A 14,196-nucleotide genomic window follows, 5' to 3' on the forward strand; every position below is an offset into this window, starting at 1 on the left:
TTAGGTGAGGACCACTTCCTCACTTGCTCTCCAAGGCAACTCACATGCATTGTAATCTAACCATGTGGCACCCAACCTTGAGCCCCAAATTGGGTTCGGTTGGGCCGCCACCTTTTGGCCCGCGTCCATGACCCGCCACCCGGGTCCGAGGCCCGCTGCCACATGGCATTGCCAACGTGACACGCTACCACGTGGCGCGTTGCCACTTAGTGGCTGCCGACGTTGCACGTCACCACATTGGCACGTTACCACGTGGCACGCCGCCACCTTGGCGTGCTGCCACTTGATGGCGCCACGTGTACTGCTACATGGAGCTGGCATGTGGCGCACTTCTATTTGGCGCACTTCCCTAGCCTTTCGCGCGGCTAGGGTTTTTACTTGTTACTTGAAGCATTTTCACGTCTCGTCAATTCCTAAATTTTGGCTCGACTTTTAAGATTCGATTTCGACGCTTTAAGCTAGGAATACGATGTCTTTGTTCACAATACTCGGGCGACTCATTATTTCCTTCCGAATTAATTCATCGCATCGATTCGTTAGTTGCTTGGGTGTGACCCGAAGAATTCAGTCAAGATTAAGCTGTAATATTAATTTTACATTAATATTACTGATCGGAAACGGCGTCCACCCAGGCATTCCGATCACTTGACGTCACTGAATAATTAGCTTTCTAATAATTCCGAACCCTCTATCGGAATAATACACTTGTTCGAAGGACACCATTCCTTTTACTTTCTACCCCCCTTAAGTAAAACGAGTTATGTCCCCGTGACTCAAATAACCTCAAACAATTCTGGGTACTTCATTCTTTTTCATTTCGTCCTTACCTTCCCAAGTCGCTTCCCCAGTCTCTCGATTTGACCACAAAACCTTCACTATCTTGACATCCTTCTTGCGTGTACTACGCACTTTACTATAAAGAGTCTTTACATGTCTTTCTTCATAGGTTAGGCTTTGGTCTAGTTTCAGGTTGTAGGACATGCGTCTTTACTAGTAGAAAAATGTATAATGGCACCGGTTCAAAGCCCTCCTATGGCACCGGTTTTGAACCGGTGAGCATTTGAGGGATGCCAAAAAGTGGGATTTTTAGCACCGGTTCAAAACCGGTGGCAAAAAAAGGGTTTTTGGCACCGGTTTCAGTTCAAAACCGGTGCCAAAAATGGCCCAAAAAAATAAATTTTTTTTTTTCATTTTTTTCACTTAAATTGATAGATACACTAACAAATATATAAATTTACGTATTTTCATTTAAAAAAGGCTATAATATTACAATTTTGCTCCAAAAAATAAAATAAAATACAAGTTACACACAAAGGCTGTAATAAAATACAAGTTAAAATAAAAAAAGGCAAATCTCAGTCCTTGCTGCGTGGATATAATGCTCTCCATTGTTGTCTGGTCTGAAGTAGTACACACCACCACCTTATTATACTTGTCTCCAATCCTCCGCTGCCTTGCTCGTAGCATTTCATAGGCTGCCCAAAATAAGATGGTAGCCAATGTCTTTCCAATCCACTCCCTACATCCGAGTGCATGCCTTGCACCTAAAAGCAGTAGCATGTTAAAATAATTGAGAACTTGACAAGTTTCTGAGCAGCCAACTTAAAACAGCTAACCTATTAATCTTTAGCTGAAACAAAGTACAATCTTAGAAGTTTGAATAAACACCTTAAAAAGGACTTAAGACAAACAGTAAATACCTCTTGTGAACTCTAATTAGAGACAATAATAATAAGAACATCACCAAGTAATAAAAATCCATATTGATGACACATTAGGAAACGAAAATTCACATATCACCACTACCTGCTGTCAAACCGTACACAATAATAAGAAAAAAAAGTAATCATCACTTTACTCTGATTAAAAACTCTGAATTTAAATAATCCATTGAATCTTTAATCAATAATCACAAATCAAAATCACATTCCAAAAACAACTAGCTACATTGGACAGCAACATAGTTCATTTGGTGTTCACTGGTCAGATAGCATTAAGGCAATGTTCTCCTCAATTTACTTAAACTTCCTTCAGCGAAAATAAGTATCTTATCCTCAGATATAACAAATTCCATACGTTCAAAACATACCCTCACAAGTTGAACAAAATAGGTTCTAAACTTCCAATGTCAAAAATAACTTGGAGGGAAGACAGCCTAAAATCTAAACTCCCGCCAAACGTTCCGGCCAACGTTGTACTCAACCTCCAGCTGACTACAACAATTACCTTCATCATATAATTTATTATCAAATAAATTCAACAATCTAAATCATGTTCAACTCTATCAATTATCAATTAACACAAAAAAAAAAAAAAAAAAAAAAAAAAAAAAATACCCTTCAAGAAAGAAAAAATAATGAATTCAACAGAAAACCGTACTGCAACCTTTTTCATGCATTTTTGAATAATATATTTACAGAAAAATAAACAAAGTACATATAGTTAATTTACCAATAGGCTCAAATGTTTGAATCATGAGGAGCAACAAGCAAAAGTAGACATATGAAAACCAAATTAGACATCCTGTAGAGTCTGGTTTTTAGTTTTGTTTTGTTTTTTTTTTTTGTTTTGTTTTTTTTTTTTTTTTATATAAAAAAAAAGCCATAAGAAACAGGTCAAATACCCCCACACTTCATTAATAAGAGTTTGGTTCAACATTGTTTTGCTTCCGACCCATGAACTTACTCAATAAGACTCCCCCAATCTGACAATGCTCTCACTTGAGCATCAACAAACACCATCAAAGAGGGAAACCCTTAACTCGTCAGCATTATCACCATCCTATTTCTTTTCTATTCTCTAACCAAAGACCATTTTTGAAGGGAATGGTTTTAGTTCAAAATCTTCCTTTAATTTTCTTTCCTTCCCTTTAACCATTACCTTTCCACTTCTTAACAAAAATCTAAATTTTTTTAAACTAAACGTGCTCTAATTGTTCCTACTGCAGAGTCTAATATAGTTTCAAACATAACTTTTTTCACTACTCAACAACCAATTAAACTTAACTAAAGGATATTAATCAGCTATCATAACATAATAGGCAATCTCCAAATTCAATGACATAATATAATCAATTGTTTTCAAAAAAAAAAAAATATAATCAATTGTACAAAATAATGAGCTACCACTTGAGTAGAATACAATCAGTACTTTATTGTTGCAAATAGTCTGCTGCTACACATTTACGGCCAAACATTTACCATAACATCAGTCTAAGTTAACAGCCCAACAGAAAACAGATAAGTAAGTCCCAAAGAAATACTGACTACACAAAGTCTCTAAGTACAAATTGTTGGTTTACCATAACATCAATCTAAGTCAATCATGAAGACATCACAATTATAATAAAAAATAATAATCGAAAATTTTAGGTTTGACATCAAATTTCTCATAAAAACAACATGAAATGAAAGAAATGAAAGAAAAAACGATAGATATGAAAGAGAAAGCAAGAAATACCTAAACATCGAGCTCCCAAGAAGCATTTTCGACCATGAATACCACGAACACCTGGACTTCGTTACATAGAGGACATTTCTGGTGAGAGGTTCTAGAAAGTGATGACAAATTCAACCGCAAAATTTCCAGAAATTCAACAACAATACCCCAAAAATTCGACCAGCAAAATCCCAGAAATTCGACCCCAAAACCTACAAATTCGACCACTAGTCGAAAACCCTAGCAAATCCGAGCCAAAACCCCCTATATTCGAACAAATCCGAGCCATAGCCCCCTGTTTTCGAGCAAAAAATCGACCCAAAACCCCCCACAAAATTCGAACTACAAAAACCGCAGAAAATCGCAAAAATACCCTTAATTCGAGAAAATAACATTTGAAAATTCAAAAGATCTACGCAAGGAGGTTGGATTTTTGTTACCATCGCCGCTGCGTATGGTGAAAGGAGAGGAGAGAGGAGAGAGAGCGATCAGAAGGAAAGAGAAAGAAAGAAGAGGGGAAAGAGGGAGAAATAAGAGGGCCGATTTTTTTTTTTTTTTTTTTTTTAACAGTAAATTCCCACCGTTTCAAACCGGTGCCATTTCACTAATTTGGCACCGGTTTAGTTTGAACCAGTGCTATTTCTATTATACTAAATTCCGTATATGTTTTTTTTTATCACTGGTTTTTAAGAACCGGTGCCAATAACTCGATGTGCATTTGAGTTTTTCTACTAGTGCTTGTGTGGGATATCCCTTCGCAATTGAGAAACATGAAACATATCGTGTACCTTGTTGAGGTCCATAAGTAATACTAATCTATAAGCAACTTTTCCTATTCGTTGCAAAATCTCATATGGTCTAATGTATTTTGGACTCAACTTCCCTTTCTTCCCAAATTTCATTACTTCCTTCATTGGTGAAACCTTAGGCAAAACTTTATCACTAACTTGGAATTCCTCTTCACTACGCTTCAAATTTGCATAGCTCTTTTGTCGATCTTGGGAGCTTGAATCTTAGATTGGATTTCTCTCACTTGCTTTGTTGTTTCTTCTATCAATTGAGGACTTAGAATTATTGTCTCTCTAATGTCACTCCAACAAAGTGGACTCCTACACTTCCTTCCATACAAGGCCTCAAATGGTGCCATGCCAATGCTTGCATGGTAACTATTATTATAAGAGAATTCTACCAAGTCTAAGCTATCTTCCCATCCACCTTGGTAGTCTAATACATAGGATCGTACTAATGTTCACCTGGACACTTTTCCAGAATTTCGAAAGAAACCTAGAATCCCTATCAGAAACGATATCCTTTTAGGAACTCCATGCAGCCTCACAACATTTTTAATGTAAGCCTTTGAAAGTTATTCCATTTTCCAGGTCTCCTTCATTAGTATAAACAATGCCGATTTGGTAAGTCTATCCACTACAACCCAACTGGTATCATTTCCATTTTTAGACTTAGGTAAACTAGTGACAAAATCTATCGAGATGTAATCCCACTCCCAAGCTGGGATCTTGAGTGGTTTCACTATTTCTTGAGGTCTCTTATGCTCTATCTTAACTTTCTAACAGGTTATTAGGCACTTAGCTACAAATTCTGCTACTTCCTTCTTCATCTTAAGCCGCTAATACACCCTTTTCAAATCCTTATAAAGCTTATATCCTCCTGAATGTATTGAATAGGGTATATTATGCCCTTCTTCCATCAACTTCTTCTTTAATTCCTAACATTTCTATGGTACACACCACCTTCCCTTAAATCTAATAATTCCATCATCATGGATTTTGAAATTAGTCACCTTCCCTTACTTAATTTTCTCCTTTACGCGGTCTAATTTCACATCCCCTACTTGGTTATCCTTAATTTCATCAAATATTGTTGCTCAACTTGCTCATTTCCCAACAAAGTTCATCAGCCACTACTAAAGTGTTCACTCCATGAGTTGCTTTACGACTTAAAGCATCCGCGAATACATTTGCTTTAACCTCATGGTATTGGATGTAACACCCCGACCCCAAACAAATTCGGAAGGGGCCTATTGTCACGAAATGCGCATCAAGGGCCAAAAACTGTCCCCACAGACCAACACGAGTCCTTTCAGCGCATTTTGTCCTCACTCATGCGCACCCCGGGAAAACTTCCTAAGAGGTCACCCATCCCAAGACTACTCCCATCCAAGCACACTTAACTATGAAGTATCTTAGCATATGAGCTCCCTAACAGGAAGATGCATCTTGTTGATATGAGTAGTATATCAAAATCTTTTAAAGCAGTCATGAAGGGTATTACATTGGATATCTAGCACATAGTCATTGAAGAATTATATCCACCTACGTTGCCTCATGTTCAAGGTTGATTGCGTGAAAAGATACTTCAAACTTTTTATGGTTTGTGAATATCCTACATTTCACTCCATATAATAATGTCTTCATATTTTCAACGTAAATAATACTATCGCAAGTTCTAGATCATGAGTAGGGTAGTTCACCTCATGTTTCTTCAATTGTCTTGATGCATAAGCAATCACCTTCCCATGTTGCATCAAAACAAATCCAAATCCATTCTTAAATGCATCACTATGTACATCATAGGAACCACTTCCATCAGGTAAATTCAATACAACTGTCGTTGTCAAACTCTTTTTCAAGGCTTGAAACGCTTCTTCACACTTATCACTCCAAATGAACTTAGATTCTTTCTTCACTAACGAAGTCATAGGCCTAGCTATCATCGATAAGTCCTTCACAAACCGCCTATAATACCCTGCTAGACCTAGGAAACTTCGAATATCCGACACATTCTTGGGTGTAGGCCACCCCTTCACTGCTTCGATCTTTGCAGGATCTACCTCCACTCCTTCCTTAGATATGAAATGTCCTAAAAAATGCTACCTTCTCTAACCAAAACTCATACTTTGAGAATTTGGCATATAACTGGTTGGTCCTTAAAGTAGCTAACACTGCTCTCAAATGCCTTGCATGGTCCTCTTTATTATTTGAATAAACCAAAATGTCATCAATGAACACCACCACAAATTGGTTTAAGAAAGGTTGAAACACTCTATTCATCAAGTCCATAAAATTGCAAGTGCATTTGTCAACCCAAAAGACATTATTGTAAACTCATAGTGTCCATATCTCGTCCTAAATGCCGTTTTTGGAATGTCCTCTTTCACAATTTGTAGTTGATGATACCTAGATCTCAAATCAATCTTAGAAAACACCACTGTACCTTTCAATTGGTCGAACAAGTCATCTATCCTAGGCAAAGGGTATTTGTTCTTTATGGTTACCTTGTTCAACTCCCTATAATCGACGCATAGCCTCATGCTACCATCTTTCTTCTTCACAAATAACACAGGTGCTCCCCATGGTGATGCACTTAGACGAATATATCCATTTTCCAACAAGTCTTGCAATTGATTCTTCAATTCACTCATCTCTACAGGTGCCATCCTGTAGGGTGCCTTAGAGATAGGAGTTGTCCTGGTAACTAAGTCTATAGTAAAGTCTATGGTTCTTTTTGGCGGCATCCCCGGAATTTCCTCTGGAAACACATCTAAAAACTCCTTTACCACCTCAATATTAAATGGTTCCTCATACTCCAAGTTTCTCACACTATAGAAATAGATTGGGTTCCCTTTCTTCATATACTTTGCCAGTTTCAACACAGAAAGGATCTTAGTATGCCTAGGTTTTCCATGTCTCCAATGGGTTACGAGCTCTCCTTGAGCCGTTTTCAAGTGGATTTTCTGTGTGTCTGACATCGAATCTCACCATTGTAGCGACATAACCAATCCATCCCCAAAATTATATCAAGGTCTCCTAATTCAAATTCAATCAAGTTGGACAGGTATCCCTTACCCTTAATCCTTATAGGTACATCTTTATAGACCTTAGTACAATGACCTACGCCCCTAGTTGGAAGTTCTATAGGAATATCTATGTCATCTACAGTTTTCAGACAATTCGATAGTTTTAGAAGCATAGATTTAGAAATGAAAGAATATGTTGCACCAGAATCAAACAAAACTTTAACAGGAACTGAGCTTATCTCTCACCGCGTTGGCCTCACGCTAACCCTTTACATTAAACTTCCCTAGTGTTCCACCCTTGATTTGTTTGCTACCTCCATTAGTATTCTTATTTCCATTCTGAAACTACACCCCCTTATTCGCCCGATTCCCATTGTTACCTTGACCTCCTTTTTGCTGATTCCAATTTTGTCCATTTCCCTTAAACTGATTATTCCCTTGACCCCCTCGATTCTTAGAGTAGCACTTGTATGCTTTTTGCCCTTGTTTATTGTATAGGTTACAAGTGACCATGTTACCATTGCAGTCTTTTGTTGGGTGGTTATTAGGGCATTTCTTGCATTGGTACACTCTCTGTGCCTAGTCTCTAGATTGGTTTCTATTTCCCTTACGAAAATTGCGCCCACCTTGGTTGTTCTTATTGTTCTAGAAGTTATTACCTTGGTGGTTGTTGTACCTTTTCTCTTAAAGTTATTTTGGTTTCTAGATGGTCCAGAATCAGTCATAGGCTCCTTTCTTTTCTCCTTAGCATCCAACTCATTCTTTTTAGCTTTCTGTTTCAACTCCAATGCATACAAATACGCTGCTCTACCATACAACTCATCCAAATTGTCAAACACTTATTCTAACAACTTCCCTTGGAGAGAAAGAGGCAATCCTCTCTCAAACCTTCTAGCTTTCTGTTTATCAGTAGCTACAGTATCCTCAGCAAATCTAGACAGCTCGATAAACTTAGTATAATACTCAGTCACCGACATATTCCCCCATCTTGAGTTCCAGGAATTCATCAGCTTTCTTGTGTCTCTGCAAAAACCAAACCTAGTGATGAGTGCTTTTCACATCATTGTTTATCGAATAAGGTGAAATGTTGAAGAGTCTCGTGAATTTCCCTTTTCTAAAAATGTTTTAAATTATTCATTTTGTGTCCTATTTATGAAAAATGTCCAATCCAGTTTAGTATGGTCCGTAATACAGTTCCAATAATTTTGTAGTTGGATTGGACTTGAGAGTTTTCCAACGATATATTATAAGCCCACTTCAGAGTTACACTAGTAGAAAATAGCAATTTGGCACCAGTTCAAAACCAGCTTATCCCACTTGTTTTGAATCGGTGCTTATTTGAGGGATGCCAAAACCGAATATTTTCCCACCGGTGGGAAAAGTGCACCATAACATCAAAAAATAAATAAATTACAACATCTAAATCAATATTCCAAAATCAACATCTTGAATCCTTTTTCTATGTGGAGTCATAAACTAATACCTGCATCAATTAAAACACCAAAATTAATAAAACTCACAATAAAATAAAATACCTCCATGATTCATGACTCAAAATAATAATAAAAAATACCCAGAAATCAGCGAAAAAAACCCAGAAAATAAACCTAGAAAATCAGCAAAAATAATCCCAGAAATTAGCGAAAATAAACCCAGAAAATAATAAAAAAAAACCCAGAAATCAGCGAAAAAAAAACCCAGAAAATCAGCGAAACAACCTAGAAAATTCATGAAAATTTTAAAATCACAAAATTGCAATGATTTGAATCAGATCTAGTAGGAAATGTAGTAATATAGAACATAGAAAATTATTACAAACCCAAAAACAAAATTAATTCACAAAACTCATGGTTCGAATTAATCCACAAAACCCAGAAACCCTAGCCTCGGATTTTTTATTTTGATCGTGTCGAATTAATCCACAAAACCTAGAAACCCACAAAACCCATGGCGTCGGCGGCGGCGATGGTAGCTGATGCTTGAAGACGGCGGCATGGTTATTGAGAAGAGGAAGAAGAACAAGAGATGAAAGAATGGATGAGAAAGAGAAAGGGATGAGAGAAAGGGATGAGAAAAAGAAAGGATTGAAAGAGAATGAAAGAGAATGAAAGAGAAAGAAAGAGGATGAGGATGAAAGAGAACGAAAGAGAAAGAGGATGAAAGAGAAAGGGAGGCGGATGAGAGAGAGAAAGAGGCTAGGGTAGGGATTATAAAGGGTTTATATATAAATGGGGGGGGGTTTATTTAGAATTCCCACTGATTTGAACCGGTGGCATTTCACTAATTTGGCACCGGTTTGGTTTAAGCCGGTGCCATTTCTATTATACTAAATCCCGCCCATTTTTTTCCCCAACGGTTTTTAAAAACCGGTGGCCTTTACTTGGTACCAAATTGCTATTTTCTACTAGTGTTATAACGAAGAATTTATGGCCAAAATACTAAACTAGACCTAAATCAAGCTTTATATGCGGACCCAATAATCATGAGGAGGGTCCATTAATTTTAATTATATTTCTAAAACCATTAGGATGTATCTTAATTTTCTAGAATTATCTAGAGGGTTATTTTAAGTTCTAAAGGCATTAGGTTTAGTTATTATCTTCTGGAAGGTTCTAATTTATCCTATTTTGAAAAGATAATGATTAAGAACTCTACATCGGATAAAACAAGTGTTTTTAAAGGATTTAAATCTGATTTAATAAAGATAAGTACGGACTTCAGCTAACCCAATTTGATTGGAAGTCGGATTCCGTACGAAATCTATCGCGCCGTGATGGGCTTATCACGTCGCAATAAACCTATCGAGCCGCGATGAAACCTATTTTACTCTAAGTCGGATTCTGACTCGTATTCTTATCTTTTCGGTCGTTTTCTCTATAAATAGGGGCAATTTTCCCCGTTTTCAATCATCCACAATCATCATCAATCTTCTCTTTCTCTCTCTAAAGCTAAAGTTTATTCTTTCTCTCTCTTTCTTGATTTTCTAAACCTTTTCAAAAACTTTTCATAAACACATACACCATACGTCCTTCACGAGACACTAATACACCTAGCTAAGCTTGAAGTTGCCTTAAAACTCGACGTGAAAGGTTGATAGTTCTGAGGGTTTAGTACCAAATCTATATTTCAATTAATATTATTATTTGATTATTTGATTTAATATTTTATTAAAGTTACTAACGTGTGTATTGTTTTAATAGAAAGAGGTACGAGGCTTCAAAGTAAGTAATTTGGTTACTTAATTCTTTGGAATCATGCTTAGATTATCTTGTTAATTCCTAGTATCATGTTAGGATGCTTTTATTGCTTTTTAGTATAATTTTTAGGGAATTAATTAATATTTCTAATATCATGTATGATTCCTAGTATCATGTTAGGGCTAAAGCTTTAATTTTTATTATTATTGACATGTTAGGATTTGTTATTAATCATGTTAGTATTTTGCCTAGGATCTTACTAATAATATTATGCTTTTATGAGATTATTATGACGATGATGATTTGTGGTATCAATATTATTATATTGCTTGATCACACCCTCTTTTGTAGGTTTAAAGGGAATTTGTACTTGAAATCACGCTTAATAAGATAATTAATAATTTTATTTAGGCTAATATGATTTTAATTCAAGTGATCGCCAATAATAGATTTATTTGTGCATTAATAATCAACCAACATAGATTAAACAGGTTTCGAATTAAAATAATGATTGTATGTTGATCGAAAAGTGCACATGAATATGAGAAGAACAAAGTAGAGGCCCATTTAGGGCGAGTTGAATATCTTTTAGGTTGGGTTCGTACCATAATCCTCGAATATTCCCCACATTTTTTGATGAATCCACTAGGGGGGGGGGAGGATTTCTATTTTAGTTCCTAAATTTTATTTTGGCAAATGATTTAGAATAAGTGGATGAGACTTGAAACAATCTAAATATTCATGTGCGTAATTTTGATTAACATTGTGGCATAAGAAAATCAATCAATCAACAAATTCTAGAGCAAGGAATGTAATCTCAATCAAAATTCAAGAAACTAGAAAGAACTGCATTAAAAGTAAATCAAGGGAAAGAAATCTTACAAACTTTCATTGAATTGAAGAAGGAATTTCAAGATCCAATTGAAATCTAAGATAAAATTCAAGTACAAACAAGTAAATCTTAAGCTTCTCTCTCTACTATTTCTGGAAAATTATGTCTAAAGTACAAAAGTTCGGTCGTGATAAAAAAGAAAGTCAAAAGCTATAAATAGAAAAATCGAGCGAAGGAGGCTGCACAGGGCCGTGCGCAAGCACCCACCAGCCGCACGCGCGCACATCTAGGTCTGCGCGCACGCACATCTAGGTCTGCGCGCACGCACCCCTGTGCCGTGCTCGCGCACCCCTGTGTGGTGCACGAGGCCTTGGCTCCTTCGCTTTGCTTGATCAAACTCCGTGCTCCCGAGCATCCCCATCATCAGTGCACTCGAGATGATGCCCGCGAGCAAGGCAGTCCCAAAATGAGCAAATTGACTTGATTATTCACCTACAAAACACAAATAAAACAAAGAGAGAAAGCATGACAAAATAAAACTAAAACTAAAACTATGAATTATCAACTAAAAATATGAAAAACTCATAAAAACTAATCGAGAACCAAAGTGAATTATAAAAATGGAAAATCAAATAAAACTAAGAAAATTATATGAAAATGATGAAAGAAAATAAAGAAAATGAACCTAAATCTTATTCTTTTGAGCGCCATAAATGACGCTCATCAAATTCCCCCAAGCTAAACTTTTGCTCGTCCTCGAGCAAAACAAAATCAAACCCAAGGAAAAATGATGACACTATTCAAGAAAAGAACGAAACAAGAAAACTAGAGAAGATGAGAATATACACTACTCACTTTCGTAGGAATCACGGTCAATTTTAGCAACTAAAGACGAGCCATTTAAACCCCTAGATCGCCCTAGAGGACGAGTGATGCTCTCATAAAGGTTTCCAAAGAGGTTAACCTATAACTCTTTTTATTAAAAGGGAGGCAAAGCATAAGAAAAGAAAAGAGAAAGTTTAAAACCTTGAAAAGAAAAGAAATGTTAATACAATGGGCTTTTGCACATGATTAAAGCACGAAGGATATCAAACTTTCTAAAACAACAATGGTAAGCACGTTCTAAGATATCGAGGGTTGATTGAAACATAGGGCATGATAAGCGTAGAGAACTAATGAGGCGCAATCCACTTTCATCCCAACCAATCTAACCGCGTTCTCCCTAATGGCTTCAAATCTTCCCTTAGTAAGCGTCTCTATGGTTCCTCGAAGGAACCGGAAAAGAATAGAATTTGAGGGTTCTCGACATCTTGACCTTGCATCCCTTTTCCTTAGGCTTTAACTTATAATGCCCTCCCTCGGTATATGATTCAATCACTAGGTCAAAAGGACTTTCCCAAAGGTTGTAATGTAAGGGCAAAAGGTTAGGGGTAGGCTTAAAATTTAGAATTTGGTGGTACACCTAGGTTATGAAGCAAAGATTGTCCAAACCTTGACACCAAAACCAAGAAGTCACCAAACAAAAACAAACTAATACCCCAAGCTTATTCAAAGCTATATCCAAAAGCATATATATAAAAAGCGTAAACGCTTCTCCCCCAAGCTAAAAGGAAGCATTGTCCTCAATGCTTGAAAAGGGAAAAGAATCACATCAAACTGTTTTTTTGAATTTTCTCATTTTCACTTTTTTTTTTTTTTTTTTTTTTTTTGTAATTTTCGATTTTGCATTTATTATGTCCTCGCCTCTTTTAACTTTGGACGGCTTTTTCATATATGCATTTGCCATTATTCACAATATATACAAAAGACGAGCTTGCTTATAAATAAAACCAATATCCAACTTTATAGACCACAAACTCCAAAAACATGACCATTTGCTTCACAAAAACCAAAAATGGAACAAAAAGAAACAAAAGGCTTAAAGTTCTAAAGATGTGGCTTGAAAAGAAGGGGAAAGGCTCAAATGGTTAGCAAGATGGCAAATGTAAACCCAATGAACTAAAAGGAAAGAAGAAAAGCCTAGAAATGAAAAAAAATTACCACCCCGAAAAATTGCCTTTGTCCTTCCTAGTTGGTTCGGTCTCGTGTTTGAGAATTATGAGTCAAGATTAGGTATGCAAAGGTTAAGGATCCACGCCGCACAATCAAAAATGATGAAGGCTTGAAAAAGAAAATCCTCACACAGTTGTAGCAAAAACTTACTAAAGTTGGCAAATCCACCAAAGGAAGCAACTCCGTCTTACCACAAACCAAAAGAATCCGGCTTCAAGGCCCCAAAAGGTCTAAACCGCTACCTTAGCATACCCTATCCTAGAGTCAACCAAAGATACTCTCAAACCGTGCAAACCATTGTATTTAGGAAGAGAAATAGCCAATGTGCAAGTTCAAGTGGTACTAAGTTCAAAGTAAAAGCAAAAAGATGAAGAAAGAAAAGCAATGCCTCAAAAACATTTTATTCGTATTTACAAAAACAAATTTTTTTTTTTTTTTTAAGAACAAGGGATAAAAAGAAAAGAAAAGAATAAGAATAAGAGAAAAGGAAAACATGAAGGAAGGAGAAAACCAAAAGAAAAAGAAAAAGAAGAAAAGGGAAATGAAGTGAAAAATAGAAAAGTAAAGGAGAAGTACAAAGTAATAAGGAAGTAATGCTAACACACATAAATCCCAATCAACAAACAAGTGAACATTCGGCCACAACGCCAATGTTCCCAAACACACTAGGGTGTTAAAAAGCAAACAACCTCGAACCATTCAACTTCTCCTAGAACTAATCCTAGACTAAGCAACCAAGAAAAGAAAAAGAAAGATCTCACCGGGCACCAAAGCTATGGTACATTAAACAAGGCGAAAGAGCACTTTTATGAATCGTCGAAATCCAAAGCATAAGCAATAGAGAAAGGTGAGAAATAAAA

General features: G+C 36.4%; 1 long non-coding RNA gene across 1 annotated transcript; it reads right to left on the bottom strand.

Annotated features, from left to right (window-relative positions):
• Positions 1-1,225: 1,225 nt before the first annotated feature.
• On the bottom strand, positions 1,226-3,983 carry LOC145587649 (uncharacterized). Its single transcript, XR_014101339.1, has 2 exons — positions 3,460-3,983; positions 1,226-1,544 (listed from the first exon to the last, which is right to left on the bottom strand). It is a non-coding gene; the product is annotated as an uncharacterized LOC145587649 (long non-coding RNA).
• Between the last annotated feature and the right edge of the window lie 10,213 nt (positions 3,984-14,196).

The sequence above is a fragment of the Chenopodium album genome, chromosome 17 (genome assembly GCF_948465745.1).
Source record: "Chenopodium album chromosome 17, dcCheAlbu1.1, whole genome shotgun sequence".
In the NCBI taxonomy this organism is placed as follows: Eukaryota; Viridiplantae; Streptophyta; class Magnoliopsida; order Caryophyllales; family Amaranthaceae; genus Chenopodium; species Chenopodium album.